This window comes from Saimiri boliviensis, chromosome 4 (genome assembly GCF_048565385.1).
Source record: "Saimiri boliviensis isolate mSaiBol1 chromosome 4, mSaiBol1.pri, whole genome shotgun sequence".
Taxonomy (NCBI): domain Eukaryota; kingdom Metazoa; phylum Chordata; class Mammalia; order Primates; family Cebidae; genus Saimiri; species Saimiri boliviensis.
Window position 1 is genome coordinate 39,949,791 of NC_133452.1, and position 23,123 is coordinate 39,972,913.

Genomic DNA, 23,123 nt, shown 5'->3' on the forward strand with positions numbered 1-23,123 from the left:
TTTACTGGCTTCTGTGCTTGAAAAGTAAGTCTGCTGACTTCAGATGTAGCTTAAAATTGTGGCTCAAGATTTGGTTTATGTCTCTCTTTTTTTCAACTGCTCCCCTGTAGGAGCTCAATTTGGAGCGGTTTCACCTCTTGTATTTCTTAAACAGTTCCTCATTTTTCTTGTTAGATCCCAAAAAAGGGCAAGGATGTGTCCTTCCCCAAAAGTTCTGTTGCTATTGGTCCACACTGGATCTTCAACCAATAGTCCTCCCAGAGCAGTGGAATGTGTTGGTTAGTGTTTAGATAATCTGATCTCACCCTTGACTAGAGAGTGGAAGGGTGGAATACAGTGTCAGCTTCCCTTGAAACCCATGAGATATTTGAAGAAACGGAACACAAGAATAAAAATTTGGTCTCTGTCAACAAGGAGTTCAAGTAACAAATATCTACTTTACGTATCAAAAAGTATCAAAACTTTACCTATAGTTGTGAAGATAAAAGAAACATAAATGAAACAATGGATGGGCAGTATGCTATCATGAAAAACAACACTAAACATTGGTAATAAATGTTTAATTGCATAATACACAAAAATAAGAGAGGAACAGAAGGAAGGGTAAATGCAACAAAATCATCTGTGGTTTTGTATCAATAGAAAATGCTCAGGCGGGGCGCGGTGGCTCAAGCCTGTAATCCCAGCATTTTGGGAGGCCGAGGCGGGTGGATCACGAGGTCAAGAGATCAAGATCATCCTGGTCAACATGGTGAAACCCCGTCTCTACTAAAAATACAAAAAATTAGCTGGGCATGGTGGCGCGTGCCTCTAATCCCAGCTACTCAGGAGGCTGAGGCAGGAGAATTGCCTGAACCCAGGAGGCGGAGGTTGTGGTGAGCCAAGATCGCACCATTGCACTCCAGCCTGGGTAACAAGAGTGAAACTCCGTCTCAAAAAAAAAAAAAAAAAAAAAGAAAAGAAAAGAAAGAAAGAAAAGGAAAGAAAATGCTCCAAATACTTATCAAGCACCTACTCTCTGTGCCTGTGCTAGGCTCTGTTACTTACTCATGAAGTCATTGCCCTCTCTGACCTGAAGATGAGGATAGCTTCTATCCTACTGTGTTAGTCTATTTTCATGCTGTTGATAAAGACATACTGGATACTGGGCAATTTACAATAGAAAAAGGTTTAATGGACTTAGGGTCCATATGACTGGGGAGGCCTCAAAATCATCGTGGAAGGCAATGCGGAGCAAGTCACTTCTTACATGATGGCAGCAGGCAGAGAGAGCTTGTGCAGGGAAACTGAGACTCATTCACTATCACAAGAATAGCACATGAAAGACTCAGACCCATAATTCAATCACCTCCCACCGATTCCTCCCATGACAGGTGGGGCTTCTGGGAGTTACAATTGAAGATGAGATTCAGATGGGGACACAGCCAAATCATATCACCTACCATCCTCAAGGAATCAAAGAAATAAATTTATGTCAGTGACAACTGGACATCACTACATGCATATAGTAAATTTTATAATCATAAGCTTAAATATCTCCACTTATGCTCTTTCCTTTACCTAGAATATTTACTTCTTGGGTCATTAAAATCCTACTCCTCATTCTTAACTGAACTAAAAGATAATTTGTATGAAACCTTCTCAGTATCTATCTTTTTCCCAATTGAGAGTGATTTAATTACCCATTCTGCACTACACTTCATTCTTGCCTCTGTTGCAATAATCAACACATGACTAGAGATGTGCTGTTTGTAAAGCACTTCCAAGTCTATCAGTTCAATTGTTCTGACAACTCCCTAGAAGGAAATATTATAATTGTTCCCATTTTGTGCTAGAGAGACTGAAAATCACTACCAAATCTTCAGAGATCAGATAGTCCCAATGCTCTGTTATTACATGTTACAGACAATTGGAAACGGAGGAAAACATCCTCATTTTTCATGAAGCAAGTATAAAATTAACACTTAACCCTGGTATAGTCAGTACAAAAAGAGAATATTGCAACTTAATATCACGTATGAATAATTGTTGGAAAAATTCTAGATATTAGCAAAAAGAATTAAACTTCACATTATAAAAAATACAGCATGACCAAGTGGAATTTATCTCAGGAATGCAAGGTTGTTTCAAAAATAGAAAATTCACTAGGATAATATGCCATGTTGAGATTTTAAAGAAGAAAAACAGTATGATTATCTCCACAAATGCTGGGGGAAAAAAAGCCTTTGGAAAAATCAATACCCTCTTCTGATTAAAAAAAAAATGCTCAAGAAAATAAGAATTGTTACATACCTTTTTAACATGATAAAATATACGTATTCCTTAGTCTTAAAGCCAGAGCCTTACCTAATGAGAAAACACTGAGTAAGAGGCACAGTGCAAGGATGGCCCCGACTTTCACTATTCTCAACATTGTGCTGGCAATGTCAGCCAATGCAATCAGACAAAAGAAATCAGTGAGAGCCAGGATAATTGAAAAAATGAAATGAAAGTATTTCTATGTGCAGATGTTATTATCATATACCTGGAAAATCTTAGAGAATCAATGCAACCTCATTCAAAACACTTCGTAATAAATTCACACAGCAATCAATAGCAATTACTTTTTATTTTTAGAAATACTTTTTCTTTTATAAAACAATTTGGAGTTTTTCAAATCATCTTCCAATAGATACATAAAAACTTTTCTTATGCTACAGTATCAGTTGATTTTTAGAAAGAAAATTTGTGCAAACATTAAGAAATACATTGGTCCCAGGTGAAAGTGCCAGTCTAAGACTCTCCTGAAAGACCATAAATCTATTGCTAAACACTCGGATTATCATTTGCCTACTGTATTAGTCCATTTTCACACTGATGATAAAGAGACTGGGCAATTTACAAAAGAAAGATGCTTAATGGACTTACAGTTTCACATGGCTGAAGAAGCCTCACAATCATGGCAAAAGGCAAGGAGGAACAAGTAACATCTTACATGGATGGCAGCAGGGAAAGAAAGTGAGAGGTTGTGCAGGGAAACTCCTGTTGCTAAAACCATAACATCTTGTGAGACTTATTCACTATCACGAGAACAGCATGGGAAAGACTCAGCCCCATGATTCAATTACCTCCCACCATGTTCCTCCCATACATGTGGGAATTGTGGGAATTACAACTCAAGATGAGAGTTGGGTGAGGACACAGCCAAACCGTATCACTCTGCCCCTGGCCCTTCCAAAATCTCATCCTTTTCACATTTCAAACCCAGTGCTGTCTTCCCAACAGTCCCCCAAAATCTTAGCTCATTTCAGCATCAACTCAGCAGTCCACAGTCCAAAGTCTCATCTGAAAAAAGGCAAGTCCCTTCCACCTAAGGGCCTGTAAAATAAAAAATGAGTGAATTTCTTTTTAGATATAATGGGGTACAGGCATTGGGTAAATACAGCCATTCCAAATGGGAGAAATTGGCCAAAACAAAGGGGCTGCATTTCCCATGCAAGTCTGAAATCCAGTGGGCACAGTCAAATCTTAAAGCTCCAAAATGATCTCCTTTGACTCCATGTCTCACATCCAGGTCATGCTGATGCAAGAGGTGGGTTCCCATGGCTTTGGGCAGCTCCTCCCCCATGGTTTTGCAGGGTATAGCCCTTCTTCTGACTGCTTTCATGGGCTGGCGTTGAGTGTCTGCAGGTTTTCCAGGTTTATGATGCAAGCTGACAGTGGATCTACCATGCTGGGGTCTGGAGGATGGTGGCCCTCTTCTCACAGCTCCACTAGACAGTGTCCCAGTAGCAAATCTGTGTGGGGGATCTGACCCCGCATTTCCTTTCTGCACTGCCTTAGCAGAGGTTCTCCATGAGGGCCCTGTCAGTGCAGCAAACTTCTGCCTGGGCATTTCCATACATTTGAAATCTAGGTGGAGATGCCCAATCCTCAATTCTTAACTTCTGTTTACTTGCAGGCTCAACACCACATGGAATCTGCCAGGACTTAGGGCTTGCACCCTTGGAAGCCACAATTTGAGCCATATCTTGGCCCCTTGCTAGTTGGAGCAACTAGGATGGAGGGCACCGAGTCCCTAGACTGGACACAGCATGGGGACCCCGGGTTAAAAAAAAGCAATTTTTACCTCCTAAGCCTCCAGGCCTGTGATGGGAGGGGCTGCTATGAAGACCTCTGACATGCCCTGGAGACATTTTTCCCATTCTCTTAGGGATTAACATTCAGCTCCTTATTGTAGGGAATCCATGAGCCCCACACTTTGGTGCCAGAATGTAGGAAGCCAGCCTTACACCACCTGTGGGTACCCTGAGTTTGGTGGCAACGAAGGAATGAGAAAAAGATAGATTAAGAGAAAAAGTGGGACTGACGTCCATCGCTTCTTTACTCTGGAGGTGAGAGTGAAGGCCCTGAGCTCTGATTATCCACACCATTTATTGATTACAATCACTTTGATCTACAGGATAGGGCTGGAGTGATGGTGGGATGAATCCGTGAGCTGAAAGTCAATCAGTGAGCTGGAACTGGTGTGTCATCCTAAGGACTGATAACGGTGGTGGTTTGGGAGTTTTACAAACAAGAACACATGGTTATCTTTAACTTATTATCTAAGTACAGCTGATGGAATTTGGGCCTTACAAGGAGCCTACAAGTCTTGCTATGTCATAGTGCTATGAAGGTGTTTTACGTCCTTGAGCACAATTATGGTAACAGAGCCAAGGTCACCCTGCACCAGAACATGAGGCATAGAGAGGCCTTCCTCCTCAGAAGCCTTCTGCGGCCTTCCACAGTTTGTTGTTCCTTGTTTATATGTTACTCATAATCAAATTATGTAGGCACTCTGTAACTCCTTTCTCCTTTGCTGCTTTTCCCAACACCCTATTACTTATACAAATTTCTGCAGCTGGCCTGAATTTCTCCTCAGAAAACGGGATTTTCTTTTCTATCACATGGTCAGGCTGCAAATGTTTTGAACTTTTATGCTCTGCTTCCCTTATAAAACTGAATGCCTTTAACAGCATCCAAGTTACATCATGAATGCTTTGCTACTTAGAAATTGTTTCAACTAGATACCCTAAATCACCTCTGTCAAGTTCAAAGTTCCACAGATCTGTAGGCCAGGGACGAAATGCCACCAGTCTCTTTTCTAAAACCAAACAAGGGTCACCTTTGCCCCACCTAACAACAGCTTCCTCATCTCCATCCAAGACCACCTCAGCCTGGATTTCATTGTCCATATTATTATCAGCATGTTTGTCAAAGCATTCAGTAAGTCTCTAGGGAGTTCCACACATTCCTACATTTTCCTGTCTTCTTCTAAGCCCTCCAAACTCTTCCAACTTCTGCCTATTACCCAGTTCCAAAGTTGCTTCCACATTTTTGGGTATCTTTTCAACAGCACCCCATTCTGTTCATATCAACTTACTGTACTAGTCCTTTTTCACACTGCTGATAAAAACATACTGAAGACTGGGGAATTTGCAAAAGCAAGAGGTTTAATGGACTTATAGTTCGGCATGGCTGAACAAGACTCACAATCATGGTGGCAAGGAGGAGCAAGCCACATCTTACATGGATGGCAGCAGACAATGAGAGTGAGAGAACTTGTGCAGGGAACCTCCCATATTTAAAACCATCAGACTCTGTGAGACTTATTCACTGTCACGAGAATAGCAGGGGAAAGATCTGCCTCCATGATCTGACTACCTCCTACAAGGTTCCTCTCACGGCATGTGGGAATTGTGGGAGTTACAATTCAAGATTATATTTGGTTGGGGACACAGCCAAACCATATCATCTACCCTGAGTTTAGACACTGCTAATTCAAATCCCTGTTATCTTGCTTCAGATTGACAAGGATCACCACACAATTCCTTCAGTTTCCACAGTTCTGTCAGCTCCTGTCTGACAAGTCTTTGCACACAGCCACATGCTGTTGGGGGTATCTTTTAGGTCCTGTGGCTGCCATCCAAGTGCCCATGCTTATATCCTCACCCTGACAGGTCAGTAACCTCCTGGAGTTGCCAGCCAGCAACCCCATGCCCCTGGAGATCACATACCCTGACCCACACGCAAAGGCAGGGTAAGCATAACCAGGGTGCTCCAACTCCTGCCACTTCCTGGTTCTGTCACCTGCCCAATTCAGTCTGAAATATCCCCACCAATATCAGACCCATTCATATTCTTTTGAGAAATTCTCTTAAATACAGTTTCCAAGCCTATCTCACAGTCATCATCTGTCTTTAGTAACAAATCAAAATTGGTTGTTTCTACAGTCCATCTATAAAGTTCAATAATTTTGCAGGTATATTTCAATAAGTTTGGACAACATCCACAAAAACAGTATCATCATAGATGCTGTTTTCCTCCTTCAGTAGGCATCTTCTCCATGGAGATTACTTAGATAATCAGTAAGTCTTTGAGGGATGTGTAAGAGACCATCCCCTTCCTGGATACTGCTTATATAAAACCACTTCAACTCCCTCCACAGCTTCCAATAATTCATGAGGCAGTTCACCCTCCCCAGCTGTAATGACTCCAAGAATTCCCACTCCATATTCACTGACACTTTGTTAACACAAAACATCTTAACAAAATTAAGATTTCTTAACACAAATCTGTGGAGGTCTTGGCTCTCTCGTACGATTGTACATTTAAAGCTCTCTGGTATGGCCGGGTGCGGTGGCTCAAGCCTGTAATCCCTGCACTTTGGGAGGCCGAGGTGGGTGGATCACGAGGTCGAGAGATCGAGACCATCCTGGTCAACATGGTGAAACCCCGTCTCTACTAAAAATACAAAAAATTAGCTGGGCATGGTGGCACGTGCCTGTAATCCCAGCTACTCAGGAGGCTGAGGCAGGAGAATTGCCTGAACCCAGGAGGCGGAGGTTGCAGTGAGCCGAGATCGCGCCCTTGCACTCCAGCCTGGGTAACAAGAGCGAAACTCCGTTTCAAAAAAAAAAAAAAAAAAAAAAAAAAAAAGCTCTCTGGTAAAATGAATTGTTCCACGTGCTTGTATAAAGCTTGTTTGCCTGCATACCACAGCTTGGAGGATTCAAGCGAACAATGAAGAGGGCCTCCTCCTGTTCTGCCTGAGAAAGCTTGACAGTGACTTTGCTCTGGAAACCCACATCATTGGCACTGTAGAACACTCCAAGACTGGTAATAGTGATCAGGTAGAGAACTTGGAAACTCACACTGACAACTCGGTCTTCAGAGAGCCCTGAAGAAGTGTCTTCTTAAAGACCAAATGCTGCAATTTCCCGATTCAAAACTGGATTTGTGATGTTCAGTAGTAGGGATACTCCTGGTCTTCCACAGGCACTTAGCAGCTGTGAACACCTATTATGAACTTGACAAGCACACATTGACTTAATGCAGGATTCTGTATCCAATGCTTCAGCCTGGTGCTTCTTATCACATTTTGAGGTTCATGGTTATTGCAAGCTGACAACATGCCAACTACCACATCATAGTGACTAGGTTTCCACCGAAGAAATAAAGCCAACTGGTCCACAGGGCCAGCCCTGGAGGTTCAAGGCTACGATCATTTTCATAAATGATAATCAGTTGGAAAACACAAGGGCAGAGAAAGCCCCATTCAAATTAGCAATAAAAAAGATAAAGTACTTAGAAATAAATTTAACAATGTTCAAAATCTATAGTACAAAACTTTAAACACTCTTGAAAGATGTAAAAATAGACTTGGACAAACAGAAACGTGTTCTTATTTATGGATTGGAAGACCCAACATCATAAAAATGAGATTAAGTCATTTCCTTAAGCAAATTTATAAATTTAGTGCAATATCACTAACAAAATCCATAAACTTCATATGGAAAAATAAACATGCAAGAATATCCCCCAAAAAAACCATTTAAAAAAAGCTAGTTCTTTTTTTTAAAGGGAATACTAGTTCTACTAGATATTAAAACATATTTGCCTCATTTTAAAAAACCATTTTAAAAAAAGCAAGTTCTTTTTTTTTTGAGGGAACACTAGTTCTACTAGATATTAAAACATACTTGCCTCATTTTAGTCTTTAAAAAAAAAAAAACAAGAAAGAAAACATACTACAAATCCTCTATAATTAAAAAAGCACATTACTAGTAGAAGTAGACAGATAAGTTGAATAGACCAAAAGTCCAGAAAGAAATCCAAGCATATTTGCAACTTTAGTATATGTTAAAGGGAGCATCTTAAATCACAGAGGCAAAGAGTGAATTTTAATAAATGGTTCTGGGACAACTGGTAGCCATTTGAAAAAAAAGATAACATCAGATCCGTAACTCATGTAACATAAAAGAATAAACTCCAAAGAGATAAAGAACCCAATGATTAAAAAAAATTAAACCATCAAGCACAATAAGAAAATCTGAATGAATTACTCTTTAAGCTCAGAAAGGCCTAACAGATTCTCCAAATCCAGATGTAATTTTTAAAAATAGATGATTTTAACTATGTAAAAATGAAAAAGAAAATCTGCACAGCAAAAATCATCATAAACAAAGTCAAAACACCACTGACATATTGGATGAAAACAATTCTATCATACAGAAAAAGGGTAGATTTCTGTAATATGTAGAATATTCCTCAAAATTGAGAGTAAAAAGATTTTAAAAATCCAAATGAAAAATGTAAGGAAATACAGAAACAATTTGCAAAAGGGTATAAAAATAGATGAAAAAAGGTTTCACATCATCCATGACAAGATAAACGCAAATTAAAACTACACTGATATATCATTTATTATTAGATTAGGAAACATCTAAAAATATATAACACACTATTTTTTAGGCTATGGAAAAACAGAAACTCTCATATGTTACTAATAAGAATGCAGCCTTCTTGAGGGAAATTTCACAATATCTAATAAAATTACATACGTATTTAACTTTAGATCAAAGAATCCCACTTCTAGAAATCTACTGTAAAGATAAACCTTTGCCAATACAAAAATATAAATGCACAAGGTTATTCATTGCAGCACTGTTTGTATTGAAAAATAATTGAAAATGCCTAAATGCTCACACATAATAGAATAGTTGAAGAAACTATTCTTCAAAATGAACATGTCTTCACCCAAAATGGATTTCCCCACAATGTCCACACAAAAATGGCACATCTACAACTAGGCAGCTATACAAAAGAATGAATAAGATCTGTGTGAACTCATATAGAGTGAATTCCAGAGAAAATAAAAACATATACATTTAACAATTAGCTTCAGTGAAAAGAAACACGGGAAGAAAAAAAATAAGAGTCTAAGATAAAGATATTGGTCACCACTGGGCATGGTAGGAGTTGGGTAGAAAGTAAAGAAGAAAATGGGAGAGTCACTTCTCTGAATATACCTTCTTTTTATAGACCTGACTTTTAAAATTGTATGAATTGTGTTAGGTTTTTAGGGCTATCATAACAAAGTACCACAAACTAAGTGGTTTACACCCCAGAAATTTGTGATCTCACAGTTCTGGAGCCTAGAAGTCTGCATCCAGGTGCTGGCAGGCCTGTGCTTCCTCTGAGCACAATATTGAAGAATGTGTTCCAGGCCTCTCTCTCAGCTTCTGGTAGTTCCCTGGCCCATAGCAGCATATCTCCAGTTCACATGATGTTCTCCCTGTATAGCTGTCTTTGTGTCCAAATTATCCCTTTTTGTAAGAATACCAGTCATATTGGTGTCCCACCAGTCATACTGACATACCCACTCCAGTATGACTTCATCTTAACTTACCTGATTTCACCTGCAGCCACTCTATTTCCAAATAAGGGTGAGTTCTGAGGTACTGCAGCTTGGGAACTCAATAATGAATTAGGAGATGGGAGGTGGGAAACAATTTAACCCATAATGTGACTGTTTCCCACATTCAAATAAATAAATAAATGAAAATTAAAAAACCCACAGAGAACGGGGATAGCCTAAAACTGAATACAACTGGAAACAAATGAGCTGACCTACATAAATCAAATGAATAATATAATCACTCTCAAGAAGGGATAAAAAAATTAACTCAAGCAAATGTTGAACACAATATCTAGATTACTCGCCTTCACACTAAAGGCAAAAAGCCCACTAAACAAATATTGAACTCTAATTAGTGGACCTTTCTTTCCCCAAAAAAATACAGGTTACTAATTCTGGAGCTACTTGTATATTGCAGAATTGAACAAATAAGTCAATACATACATTGTTGATATGGTGATCCAGAGTTCTCACTGTTGGAGAAGACTGTGATAAATCTGAAAAGGGAAGTAGAATTGTAGCTACCAGTATGACTCATGGGGACATAGACAAATTGGTACAAACGGATATAGATACGTGTAGGTCTGTATATGTGGGTGTGTGTCTCTGTGCATGTAAATACACAGTATATATAGAGAAAGAATATATATAAACAGAGAGACAGAATATATGCATATATATGCATACTGTGTATACATATATACACAGTAGATAGAATATATACATACACATATATATACAGAATATATATACATATATATGTATATAGAGAGAATATATAAGTATACACATATGTGTACAGAATATATATATACACTGTGTATATACATACATAATCTTAAATACATAATTGTATATTAAATATATATAATACATTATGTATGCATATATTCCGTACATATATGTGTATGTGTGTATATATATTGCTTCTTTATATATATACTGTGAACAAAGACATCCACATACACAGATCTACATATGTATGTACATACATGTATATCTAGGTACATACGTATGTATGTCTGTATTCCGTCTCTCTCTCTCCCACCTCCATGACTCTCTCTTTCCCTTCCCACTTAATCTGTCCTCTGAGAATACCTAGAAAAGGTGAAATCCCACTAACAATGGGGTTCACCTCTTAGTACCAGATCTTGTTTTCTAAATACCATTCTTCACCAAGAAGAGCCAGGTTTCTCTGAGAAAACAAAATGGCCAAGCAAAGGTAGTTTACAGAAAGAATAAGATAAACCTGGGGCATTTCATCATACCAAAGGATGACTTGTGAAATTCAATTTACGAATTCAGTTTACCAAAAGGTAAAAGAGCCAGTTTGAAGGGGCTCCCATTGGCAAAACTAGGGACAATTTGAGTATCAAAATAAAGACAGCAAATTAAAGGATTTTACTCTATTAGTAAATTGAGTGTCACACGTCTCGAGTAAAACAAGCAAATTGGGAGAGAAAGTAAACTCTTCCTTACAAGAGACTGCCAACTCATAGATATAGAAAGAATGTTGGAATTACAAAAATCAATATTTGCCAGCCAGTATAATAATTGATTCTTCTTGTTTAAAGAGTAATGGACATCCCCACAAGATCTTTCTTACAATACAAAGGGTAAAATGTAGCAATTGAGAAAACTGCATCATGCCACATTAGAAATTGATCAAAGTTAACATTACTAGCAATGAGACTAACCAGCAGCATATACCTTGATATGGTTCGGTTCTGTGTCCCAACCTAAACCTCATCTTGAATTGTAATCCCCACAATCCCCACGTGTCGAGAGAGGGACCAGGTGGGAGGTGATTAGGTCATGGGGGTGGTTACTTCCATGCTATTCTCATGATAATAAGTGAGGTCTCATAAGACCTGATGGTTTTATAAGTGTTTGAAAGTTCCTCCTTTGCTCTTCTGTCTGGGGTGCCTTGTGAAGAGGGTGTTTGCTTCTCCTTCCTCCATGATGTAAGTTTACTTACGTCCCCCCAGAACTGTGAGTCAATTAAATCTCTTTCCTTTCTAAATTACCCAGTTTCAAGTATTTCTTTACAGCAGTGTGAAAACAAGCTAATACATACCTCTTATTTGATGCACTGAGAAGAGCTCAGCATCACTTCTGTGTCATTCTGCCAAAAGTGAATAATCTGAATCTATCCTTGAAGGTACACCAGACAAATCCAACCATAGAAGCGTTCTACAAAATCACTGTGCTATACTTTATAAAAATGTCAATATCATGAAATTCAAAGAAAGACTCAGAAAATGTTCCAGATTAATCTTTAAAAACATGAGAACTTTCTCTTTCAGCAGAAGAGCGAAAAAAAAGAAAAAGAAAAAAAGAACATGACAACTGAATGAAATGCATGATCTGGGATTTTCTTTTGCTATAAGGGACATTTCTGAAACACTGACAAAATCTTAACAAGATCTGCAGATTAAATGATAGTATTTATTTCAATGTTAATTTTCTATTTTGAAAACTTTACTCTAGTTACTTGAGGAATTCCTTGTTTTTAGAAATACACATTAAAGTATTTAGGGGAAAGAGGGTGTCTGCAACTGCTTAAGTGGTCCAGAAAACAACTGAGACGCAGCGTATATGTGCACAGAAGCACTCACAGATAGTGACTGAGGAAACGAAGCAATTGCAGAAATGTTTACCATTTTGGGAATCTGGATGAAGAATTTCTGGGAATTCTTTTTACTATTGTTGCAACTTTTCTGTACATCGGATATGTCAAAATAAGGAAATACAAAAAAGAAGGGAGAGAAAGGGAGCCAGAGAATTAAGGTGACTTGCCCAAAGTCATACAAAGGAGGCAAACAAGCTGTCTGTGTCACAAGCTCGTGCTCCTTCCACCACTTCCCTCTCTCTCTTTTTTTTTTTTTTTTTTTTTTTTTTTTTTTTTTTTTGAGACGGAGTTTCGCTCTTGTTGCCCAGGCTGGAATGCAATGGCGCGATCTCAGCTCACCACAACCTCTGCCTCCTGGGTTCGGGCAATTCTCCTGCCTCAGCATCCTGAGTAGCTGGGATTACAGGCACGCGCCACCATGCCCAGCTAATTTTTGTATTTTTTTTTTTTTTTAGTAGAGACGGGGTTTCACCATGTTGACCAGGATGGTCTCGATCTCTTTTTTTCTTTTCTTTTTTTTTTTTTTTTTTTTTTTTTTTTTTTTGAGACGAAGTTTCGCTCTTGTTGCCCAGGCTGGAGTGCAATGGCGTGATCTCGGCTCACCGCAACCTCCGCCTCCTGGGTTCAGGCAATTCTGCCTCAGCCTCCTGAGTGGCTGGGATTACAGGCACGAACCACCATGCCCAGCTAATTTTTGGTATTTTTAGTAGAGACGGGGTTTCCCCATGTTGACCAGGATGGTCTCGATCTCTTGACCTCGTGATCCACCCGCCTCAGCCTCCCAAAGTGCTGGGATTACAGGCTTGAGCCACCACGCCCGGCCCCCTTCTCTCTTTATGATGACACTTCGTTGTTCCTAGTAACATGTGCTGGAAAGCAAACGAGCTGAGCTGGCAGGTGGATTGTTAATTCCTAGAGACCTTGCTTGAACATCCTGTGAGTCATACTGGGATTCTAAGGCAGGCAACACAGGGGCAGGAGTGTGGCTGGTGCTAGAGGCATTCTCCTGGCAATGTGCCTTGCCCTCTAAGAGCTCAGCCAGCTGTCCAAGATACACTATTTAATAAGTTGCCATTGGGATTGGCATTCATCTCTCCGAAGACTCTGACCTGGTAGGTGTGATCTGACCTGGTAGGTGTGAGTGCCTACCTATGGTCAGGAGCAATACCCACTCTTGGTCATGACAGTGGCAGTGCCTTAATGGCAGAGGGGTGCCTTGTCTGAAGCTAGCAGTTTAGGGCAGAGTGACATGGTTCTGCTTTATGGGTAGAGAAGCATGGCAAAGGCTGGCAAGTCAGCAGGAAGATGTGGATTCAGGCTTGTGTTCCAATGCTAGTTGGGAACCAGAGTACCAAAAAATATTCGCAGGCTAAGGAAGATACTCCCCTTCTGTGCTTCCTATGAGACTCCATAAGAGTACTTGCCATATTATACTGCAGTTGTCAGTATATATGCTTGTCTTGTACGCTGGATTCAAGAAGGCAGTCTGTGGCATTCATTGAATAAATATTTATCAAGACCTGCATTGTACCAGGCACTGTTTTAGGTGCTAGGGATACATCAGTGAACTGCTTTTAGATAAAAATTTGTATCCGTATGGAATGTGCTTTCATCTTCATATATTTAGCACTTAGCACAGCATATGGAACATAGCAGGTACATGAGTGAGACAGTGCCACTTGTAATGAGCACTTGTGGTGATTTGGAGGAAAGCTACAGTGTTGTGGGCATCCAGGGAGTTCCAAGGCTCAATTCAAACACTCTGGAAACTAAGCATGGGTCAGAGGCCTAATCCCAGGCCCCATGGTGAAGATGATGCAGTTTTTAGGTCTGAAATATTTAGGATTGCTTCTGAATCTGAAGGCTGTGTCTGCAGCATGAAATGTTTACCACCAGCCAGAAGGAATCAAGAGGGATGGGACTCAACACAGAACATGCTTGCTGTAGTTTGCAGGGTTGAATGTCAAGGACGGGAAGGAACATTAGAAAGCCTGTGGTTAATCTTGTTTTCCAACCCCCAACCCTGCCATCCCCATTTTATTCTTTACTCTTTCTTGAAGAAACACTAACACAAGTATTCCATTTTTAGTAGCTATAATCATTAGCAAGTTCCTCCTTAGGTAAAGCCAAAATTAATCTATGTCGGTTCTGTCTCTGTCATATAAGACAACTCAAGAATTTGAATTGCTCCAGCCTGGGCAACATGGCAAAACCGTATTTCTACCAAAAATACAAAAAATTAGCCAGGCATGGTGGCATGCACCTGTCATCCCAGCTAATCGGGAGGCTGAGGTGGGAGGATCGCTTGAGCCTGGGAGGTGGAGGTTGCAGTGAACTGAGATCGCACCACTGTACTCCAGTCTGGGAGAGGGAGTGAGATCCCATTTCAACAAAATAAAAATAAAAAAGAATTCGAATTGCACTTTCTTACAATTTGGATATCACAGGGTCCTTCTCTAATATTTGAAGTCTTGCCGGAATCTTGCCTTAATAAAAATGTAAATGCGCTCATCTTTCCTCCGTTCCTTCTCTTACAGTGGCGTGTGTTTTTCCCTTCCCTCATTTGAGGTTAGTCCTTCCACCCGCACTCTGTATTGCATCCCTTCTCATCGGATCTCAGTTCCCAGTCACTTTCCGACCTCATGTGGTCACACTTTTGCCCCCATCACACGACTGGAAATATTAGAGTGAAGATCAAGACCTCCTTCAGTACTACATTCAAGAGACGTTTGCTGTGGTCATTGTCTTTAACCCTCGAGAGCACCACATCCGGCTCTGTTAACCACTTCCTCACGCTTGACTGCCTTTCCTCCTCCTCCCTGACAGCTGCATCTCTTCAGCCTCATGGTGGCTTCTCTTCCTTTATTCTGAGGTTTCCCCAGAATTCTGTCCTAAACTCTATTTCCATTCTACATCCTCTCCCTAGGTAATTTCATAAACTGTCTTTGCTTTTGTTGTTGTTTTGAGACAGGTTGTTGCTCTATTACCCAGGCTAGAGTACGGTGGCCTGATCATGGCTCATTGCAACCTCAACCTCCTGGGCCCAAGTGAGCCTCTTGGCTCAGCTTCCCCAGTAGCTGGGACCACAGGTGTGCACCACCCCAGTGGCTAACTTTTTGGTAGATATGGGGTCTCACTGTGTTGCCCAGAATGGTCTCAAACCCCTGGGCTCAGGTGATCTTCCTTCCTTGGCTTCCCAAAGTGCTGAGATTATAGGTGTGAGCCACCCTGCTTTGCTTAGCCCTTACAAGGTATAATTTATTACATTACGCTTATGCTTGCAGTAAGTATAACAGATATTCATTGTAATCCGTAAGTCTCTAGCTCTATCCCAAATTAATCTCTGAGGCTCCAGACCCATTTTCACATCAGATTACTAGACATCTCTGAGGGAATACTCTCCTCCAAGCCCTCAAACTCAACACTTCTAGGATAGAAGCTTCCTAGGTTTCCTGACAAGAATCTGGGCGTCTTTTTAGAATTTCTCTCTTCCTGCCACGTTCCCTAATAATCCACTCATCACCAGGCCCTGCCAAGTGTGTGACCTAAACATCTCTTCCGGTCATTCTCTCGGGTCTACGTCCACCGAGATGAGTTTGATTCCTGTAGTAGCCCGGACACTGCTTATCCCACCTCTGGCGCTGCTCCTTCTCATCTGTCCTCCTCATTCTGGCCACAGCCGTTCTTCAAAATACAAATGAGGTCCCACCCCAGACCTACAGGAGGGGCTCTGCCTGGACAAGATGATAAACCGCAAGTACCTTAATAGAAACAGCAAGGCCCTTCAGAAGCTTCAGCCGCTCTGTCTTCCATTTTACCATGGCATTCTATGCTTCAGCCATGCCAAACTACTTACGGTTTTCCAAATTTACCCGACTCTCACTTCTAGGTCTTTGGAAATGCTGTTCTTTCAATGGGACTGATTATCTACCTTCTACCCTCTTTCCCTTACCAATCCCTTCCTCTATGCCTGCACTGGTGCAAGCTAGTCTGGGTCACTCTGCTTGTTCTCAGCTTGGACATCTTCAAGAAGATCTCTGTTAACCTGCTCCTCATATAAGACCATGGGCAGTACCCCTTCTGTTCATCTGCACAGCTCCCTACTCTTTCCCTATCAAAACATTTGCCATTTTACATTGGAATTAGCTATATTCCTGATGGCACGTTAACCTGTGTGTGGGGTTGGGGGAAGGGAGAGTGTGTCTTGTATACTGCTGTGTCCCAGAGCCTGACACAGTAGCTTCCCTGAAAAAAGACTCAAAAAAAAAAAAAAAAAAAAAAAAAAAAAAAAAAAAAAAAAAAGCAGGGCTGGGCATGGTGGCTCATGCCTATAATCCCAGTACTTTGGGAGGCTAAGGCAAGAGAATTGCTTGAGCCTGGAAGTTTGAGACAACTCTGGGCAACATAGCAAGACCTCATCCCTACTAAATATAAATATATATAAATCACCCATATTTGCTTCTACTGGGGAGGCTAAGGTGGGAGGATGAGCTGAGCCCCGAAGATCCAGGCTGCAGTGAGCTATGATTTCGCTGCTGCACCCCAGCCTGGGTGACAGAATGAGACTACCTCAAAAAACAAACAAAAAAAAAACAGAAACAAACTTACCAAGTGAAAAGGCATGTTTGCTTTTTCTTTTAAGATCAGATTTACAAATATATGCTCAAACTTTAAAGGAAAGCTTGTTTCATTTACTAAAGGAATAGTTTTCAATTTGCTTCCTGAAACACTGAGCACGCCACAGAGACAGCTGGAGTTTAGGGCAGTGGAGGATGGGGAGGTGGAGTGGCCTGCACAACATTTTTTAAACCGTTTTATTGATGTGTGATTGGCATAACAAAATGTTGTCGATTTTTTTTCTTTTTGCTTTTGGAGACAGTCTTGCTTTGTTGCCCAGACTGGAGTGCCGTAGCACCGTCTAGCTTCCTGCAGCCTTGAACTCTGAGCTCAAGGGATCCTTCTGCCTCAACCTCCTCAGTAACTGGGACCACAGGCAAAAAGTTGTTGATTTTTAATGTATATAACTTGATGTGTTTGGAAATAAGTATATACCTATGAAACCATGAAACAAAAATGCAACAAACTTACTTGCTGTCTCCAAAATTTCCTCCTGTTCATTTTAGTTTCTGTTCAGTTGTTGTTTTGTGGAAGGAGGATTTAATATGAGATCTATCCTCCTAGAAGGTTTTTAAGCATACAATGCAATATTGTCAGTCATAGACCCTGTGATCTACAAAAGAGCTCCAGAACTTATCAATCTTGTATAGCTGAAACTTTGTACCCTTTGAGCAACACCTCCCCCCTTACCCCTTCTTACCTTCACCCCTGGGAACCACCAAGTCTCTGCTTCTATGGGTTTGACTATTTTATATTCTACATATAGGAGAGATCATACAGTATTTGTCTTTCCATGTCTGCATTATTCTTCTTAGCAACCTGACCTCCAGGTCCATCCTTATTGCTCAAAATGTTTATCTGCTTTGTGTACTAAAGATTTTTGGTTTTCCGGGTTTTTTGTTGTTGGTGGTGGTGGTGGTGGTGTTTGTTTGTTTTTTGAGATGGAGTCTAGGGGTCACCCAGGCTGGAGTGCAGTGGCACCATCTTGGCTTACTGCAACCTCCACCTCCTAGGTTCAAGTGATTCTCCTGCCACAGCTGCCTGAGTAGTGGGATTACAGGCATACATCTCCATGCCTGGCTAATTTTTGTATTTTTTGTAGAGTCAGGATTTCACTCTATTGGCCAGACTGGTCTCGAACTCCCGGCCTCAAGTGATTCTCCCGCCTCAACTTCCCAAAGTACTGGGATAACAGGCATGAGCCACTGTGCCCAGCCAGCTTTTGGTTTTGTAAAGCTGTGCTCTTAAACATTCTTACAGAGGGGCATGTGCCCACATAGCTGAATCCTTATCTGGGGATACATGGATGGTTTGTCTCCTACTGCTGCTCTAGCAATTTACCATAAACTTAGTGATTTAAAAAAACACACCTTTATAATCTTGCCTCTGGAGGTCAGAAGTCTGGTGCGAGTTTCACTGGGCTAAAATCAAAGGATTGGTGTGTGAACATTATTGGCTGGCCATTGTTCAGTCTCCCAAAGACATGCTTCCTCTAAAAGTGTGTTCACCTGAGCGCTTTCTTGAATGCACATCGTCAAAAAGATGAGAACCTACGTCTTTCAAAAATTATCACAAAGGATCATGAACTCTGCTAAAGCAAATCATATCCCTTGTGAATTTAATTTAAAAATCTATTTCAGGCAGAGCACCGTCGATCACACCTGTAATCCCAGGACTTTGGGAGGCCAAGGCAGGTGGATCACAAGATCAGGAGTTCAAAACCAGCCTGGCCAACATGGTGAAACTCCATCTCTACTAAAAATACAAAAATTAGCCAGGCAGATGTGGTGGCGCATGTCTGTAATTCCAGCTACTCGGGAGGCTGAGGCAGGAGAATCACTTGAACCCAGGAGGCGGAGGTTGCAGTGAGCTGAGATCACACTACTGCACTCCAGCCTGGGTGACAGAGCAAGACTCTGTCTCAGAAAAAAATCTATTTCAAACATATTATTTACATACATGTTTTCAGAGTCATACCCAAATGCATTAAATACCACTGAAGCAAATAAGTACAAACTTTTTGGGAGGGTAATTCAGCAAAATATGCCAAAGTAGAAAATACACATAATTTAATCCAGAAATTCGACGACACAAGGACATTTCCTGACAGCCATAATTGAAAAAAAAAAAAAGCTGCAAAAGAATGTTTCTATAAATTGTAGTAGATGTATGCAATGCAATATGATACAGTTATTATAAAGAATGGGAGTGATGTATATATGTGAATAGAGAAAGTCATTCAACATAAAACGTTAAGTGACAAAAGTACAAACAGAGGGCAAGGTCGGATTGCTCTGCATCAATCTTCAGAAAGGATCATATATAAGCTGGTTCCTAAAATAATTTGAGAGACGATACATAAGAAGCCATTAACAGAGAGGCGAGTAGTAGCAGTCAGGAAGAAGACTTTATTTTGTGCTTCTCTACAACCTACATTTTTCTATTATGAGCATTGTATTAGTCTGTTTTCACACTGCTGAGAAAGACATATCCAAGACTGTAATTTATAAAGAAAAAGAGGTTTTAAGGACTCAGTTCCACATGACTGGGGAGATCTCACAATGGTGGCAGAAGGCGAGGGGAAAAACAAAGGCACATCTTGCGTGGTGGCGGGCAAAGAGAGAATGAGAGCCAAGTGAAAAGGGAAATCCCTTATAAAATCATCAGATCTGATGAGACTTATTCACTACCACACACAGTATGGGGGAAACTGCTCTCATGATTCAATTGTCTCCCACTGGGTCCCTCCCACAACACATGGGAATTATGGGAGCTATAATTCAAGATGATATTTGGGTGGGGACACAGCCAAACCATATCAGGCATGTATTATTTTATTTTATAAAAGTAACTCAGAGTCAGTTAAAAATAATAACTAATAATAATAAAAACAGTGGGATCAATAGTAATGTCCACAAGCTTGTCTGTGTGCCTCATACAATTCCAAGGACGTCACACAGATTATTTTATTCTCTTATCTCTAGGAGATAGGAACTACTATTAAACCCACTTGGCAGATGAGGAAATTTAGATGAGTGAAGGTTAAGCCAGTTGTTTTATGACCCACAGCTGGCAAAGGGGGAGCTTAGGCTAAATTGAGGTCTGTTTGACCTAAGTCAGTGCTCTTCACTGTTGCTGTCATTTGCATTTTCTTGCTACATTTTCATGTTCAAATAAGAATCCTAATGAAGACTATGACATATGTTTTAATACAGGTAAAAACTTTCTCAAATGTCAAAACTAAAAACACCTTCTTTCCTAATATGTCACAAATCTAAACAATAATTATATCACAAAGGCCACATATTTTTGATGGTTCATATGTTCAAAAATGTGAAAATATCTTTAAATTTTAATGAGAAGCATTATTCGAAATGTCAATGTGGGGAATTCTTATAAGGGGGACAATTAAATAAATAAAGAGGAAGGGAGATATAGACAGGGAGAAGAATAAAATTGGAATAAAAAGGAAATTTACACAATTGTGCTAACACGTGATTTACAGCTTTAAGGGAAGGGTTTTCTACAAGTAGTGTAGGCTATTGTTTCTGACAACTGTAATTTGTTTTCACTATATGCACTAAAGAAATACTCTATTTCCATTGCAGATAAGATGAGGTCAGGGTATTTTTCAATGAGATGATACCACTAAGTTGTATCTAGAGTACTTTATTGCAATTGCTTCCACACATTAGAATCATTATTTTTTAAGAAAAAATAATAACAAAAGTAAACAAGCAACTCATTACCACCCCAGATTTGCAAATAGTCTGGAAACTATTTGGCCAAACCTTTTCTGGGTGAAAAATTTTATTAGCCCTGTCTACTCTATTCAATGTGTCATGAAGGTGATTCTGATGTGAGCCAGTGATTTAGAGACCATCTTCCTTTCATGCGTTCTTTCTCTCTGATTTCTTTCATCCTGGCTGAATCTCTTCAGACTCATTTGCTTGCATTATTGCTTGCCAAATGATCCCAATGAAGTATTAAAGGTGGTTATCAGGTCCACAGGATCCTCTGGTTAAGTTAATGAGTCCACACCTGGTTAAGTTAATGGGTTCTGATGTAACAACTGTTGACCAGTCTCTAGTCCATTGCTGACTACAGAGAGTACAAATGGAGGCCAAAATGCCATCTAATAACTAAACACTTAAAAATTTAAAAATACTACTTACATTAAAATTAGGATTTTCTGATGATTTGTATTCTATTAACCTTAATGTCAAATTGGGTCACTGTAGTTCTTAGACTATTTTTAATTAATTTACATTTGGTAAAGCTGTTAATTAAAGTTACAATGTGTGGCCAGGTGTAGTGGCTCATGCCTGTAATCCCAGCACTTTGGGAGGGTGAGGCTGGAGGATCACTTGAGTCCAGGAGTTCGAGACCAGCTTTGGCAACATTGTAAGCTCTGTCTCTACGAAAAATAAACTAAATTAGCTGGGCATAGTGGCATGTGCCTGTAGTTCCAGATAGTCGGTAGGCTGAGGTGGGAGGAGCACTTGAGCCTTGAGGGGTTGAGGCTGCAGTGAGCTGTGATCATGCCACTGTACTCCAGCATGGGCAGAGTAAGACCCTGTCTGAAAAAGAAAGAAAGAAAAGAAAAGAAAAAGCCGCTGTATGTATATTTGGGAGTGAACAATAATTGTTCAAAATGTAAAGATAGTTATAACATTTTATATTTTATTTTCAGCATATGTCTATCACTTATGTTGTGATTTTGACCATCTCTTACAGTAATATCTTCATTAAATCTTCATTTACACAAAACTGCAGGGATTTCATTTGGCTTAAGTTGTGGAATTGATAAAAATAATTTTTTCACTTTCATTATTTTGGCCATCATTAAATCTTTATTTATTATAGTAAAAAATATGTAATGTCTTGTTTACAATGTTGCCGGATCCCACTCTGTCATCCAGTCTGGAGTGCACTGGTATGATCACGACTCACTGCAGCCTCGACCTCTTGAGCCCAAGCGATCCTCCCACCTCAGCCTCCTGAGTCGCTGGGACCACAGGCTTGCATCATCATGCCTAGCTAATTTTTTTGAATTTTTTTTCTGGAGGCAGGGTCTCACTTTCTTGCCCAAGCTGGTCTGGAACTCCTAGGCTCAAGCAATTTTACTGCCTCAGCCTCCCAAAGTGCTGGGATTACAAGTGTGACTCACCATGCCGAGGCCCTGTTTACAATTTTTATGTGAGTCATGCTCAATACAAATCTTCTTTTTGTTGTTTCCAGTGTTTAATGGCATATGCAGGCTGCCCTTTGAACATTTCTTATTTCCTTATGCCCTTTAGGGTTTTTTCCCCTGATCTCTACTTTTATATTTTCTATTTTTCAATTTGAATTCATTCTTACTAAAGGATTAAGAAATAAAATGCAATTATATTCAAAGGGAGCTTAACTTTATGAGTATGAAATGACTGTATTTACATTAAATATGTAAATTAAAATTGTTTATATATTTAAGAAAGTTATATTCTAAAATATTCAAAATGACATAAAAATTAAAATGCAAAATAAAATTATAATTATTAATATAAATTTTAATATAACATTTAAAGAAATCTATTGGGGAAAATTAATAAAATCTCATTAAATAATTTCATAACAAAAGAAAATCATTTGCAATAACAGCGGTTGTGGAGCCTCTGATGTTAGTAATTTTAGGACTTTCCCCTGAGTCGAAAAGCTTCTTTAAAGGAGATCATGCTACATTGTTACTATGGGGCTGTTGGGCCCCACAGGGTCGTGGGGTGTCCCTTATGCTGTGCTGAGGTGCAGGATCTGAGAAGTAAAGAGATAGGACACTCAAGAACTGGTGAAGAGCCGCTGGACTCGGGGGAGCCATGCAACCCATGAGCAGAGATCAGTGAGAGCCCCAAATGCCCAGAAGCATCTGTATTTATTAGGTACAAGCAGGGGACAGGGTCATGAGTGAGGTCATCATCTATAGGCTTAGTAATAGGGCATACATAATCACGTGAGTCACAAGTGAGGGGGCCACCCCATTAAGTCACTTGGGCAGAGAGGTGGGCCATGCGCAGTAGGAGGCCACGCCATGCGCAGTAGTAGTATAGAGAAGGGGACCACCCCTATTAGGTCATTGAGGCAAGGAGGTGGGCTGTGTGCAACAGGTATCATGAGCAA

At 40.1% G+C, this 23,123-nt stretch overlaps 1 pseudogene; it reads right to left on the reverse strand.

Annotated features, from left to right (window-relative positions):
• Window positions 1–5,813: 5,813 nt before the first annotated feature.
• The window catches only part of LOC101029048 (UDP-GalNAc:beta-1,3-N-acetylgalactosaminyltransferase 2-like), a 37,478-nt pseudogene continuing 20,168 nt past the window's right edge, over window positions 5,814–23,123 (reverse strand).